Source organism: Acyrthosiphon pisum, chromosome A1 (assembly GCF_005508785.2).
Source record: "Acyrthosiphon pisum isolate AL4f chromosome A1, pea_aphid_22Mar2018_4r6ur, whole genome shotgun sequence".
NCBI classification, from domain to species: domain Eukaryota; kingdom Metazoa; phylum Arthropoda; class Insecta; order Hemiptera; family Aphididae; genus Acyrthosiphon; species Acyrthosiphon pisum.
In genome coordinates this window covers 71,222,335-71,224,478 of record NC_042494.1, presented here as the reverse complement: position 1 = coordinate 71,224,478, position 2,144 = coordinate 71,222,335, and positions in this window count along the sequence as shown.

The following is a 2,144-nucleotide window of genomic DNA, read 5'->3' as shown; positions in this document are numbered from 1 at the left end:
CAAAAGAAAAAATCGACAAGGAAGAGGTTTGCATCAAAAGAAAGATAGTCTAGTGATGAATGTACTACATATTATCTTTAAAGTTTAAACTGTTCTAATTTTGTTCTAACTTCTAGGTTCCTTATAGCTTGTAATTTGTAGAATCAAATTAAAAAATCACTCCTATATTAAAACATTTCTCTTATTTGTATCACACATTCAAATATCTTATCAAGTAATTAAGTATAATAAAACCATTCAATTATAATTTCAAGTCTGCTTGGAAATCCGTTTTTAAAAATGTAAAAACCGGTATACAAAATCGAAATTTCATAATACCGGTATTGCTAAGTTGAAACCGAAAAATTTAGAAACCGGTATTCAAAACCGAAACCGAAATTATTTCAATCGGTTTCAAGCCCTGATTATTACGTTTGGTAATAAAAGTTCCTAATAAATAATAGTTTAACAATTATAATAATAATAATAATAATACATATGAGAGCTATGTCTTTAGTTAATAGTCAAACTAGTTAAACATTTTTTTCTAATTTAGGTTTGTTCAGTTATATTTAATTTTCAGGAGCCTACTATGTACAACTATATAATTCTAATTTATTGATATTCAATGTGTTATGTTTAGATATACAGTAAAACTCGCTTAAGACGCTCTTTAAGGGCCCAGCTCTCTAGAGCATATTAAGCGGGAAAGCGTCTTATGCGGGAATGAAAAAAAATGAAGTGAATGAAATATGAAGTTAATTTGTTTATTATTGAACATAATTTAACGGGCAATACACTAATAAATTAATTATAGTTACAGACATAGGTATATATATTTTTTGCTACGGAATTTAATTTAAAAAAAATTATATCAAGTATCGCTGGTCTAATTTTCTTCGGTACTTTTGTTTTATCTCTTTAATGATACCCTGATCTAGGGGTTGTAACTTAGATGTAGTATTCGGTGGCAAGAAAACAAGTTTTCTATTGGTAGTAGAGATGTCTTTTGGGTGAGCCAGACAATTGTCCACGAAAATCCTTCATCGTATTATTTTTAAATGTTGAGTTTGTCTGAAACGGACAGCGCTTTACGTTTCATACCACTAACCATAACGAAATTACGATTATACACTTGTGAACAAGGCTTTGCACCCAAACGATTTATTCGGGTTATGGTTTCGGGTGCTTCAAATAAAAATAGAGGTTGTGATTTCAGGTTTTCTTCATTTTAAAGAATATGGGTTTTGTTTAGCCAGTTTATTTATTCGGGTTATGGGTTATTTAAAATCAAGTAATATATCAATTTTGTTGAGCGTAAAGTGTTAAATTTGATTAAGCAAAGTATAAAGTTATACAATCAACTTTTCAGTACTAATGTCTAATACAGTAGTGACACACGTAATATAATTTAACTTAATATAATTTAAAATTGTGTAATATTAAATATTAAATGTTTTAACAACAAAGCATTAAATAGTAATAACTAATAAAGAAAAAAACATACACAAGACAATTTTCACTACGGACATAATAATATTATATTAAAAATTTAAAAATAACACAATTCAAAACAATCAAAACAATTTATCAGTTGTATCACACTTGTCACATGTAACCAGCGTTCCCAATTATGAAAAACTGAATTCTCCATGAAATATACATACAAATTCATATGTCACTTGAAAATGTAATATTTTTTTTATACGGGTTATGGGTTAAAACCCGAATTTAATTTCGGTTTTGGGTGTTTCGGGTTATACGTCATCAAAATCAATCGGGTTATATGGGTTTACGGTTTAGATAATTTTTAAGAGTTTTTTAAGGGTTTTGGCTATACGGGCTAAACGAGTGCAAAGCCTTGCTTGTGAACGAACTGCACTTACTAAATCTCATAATACGATGAAATACAGTAAAACTATTATAATATGTAATGATAAAATAGGTACAGCAATAAAATAAAACGATACAACGATAAGAACACGTAAACAAGTAAAATTTCTATTTTTATTTTCACAAACCTACTAAAATGTATTGTAAATTGTAATCTGCTAAACAAAAGAGCAGTGGCGTACGCAGGATTTTTCAGTGGGGGGGGCTTGAAAATTAGTTACAATTTTATTTGTATTTTGTCCAGTCTAATAATTTCAGACATTTATTTGAGG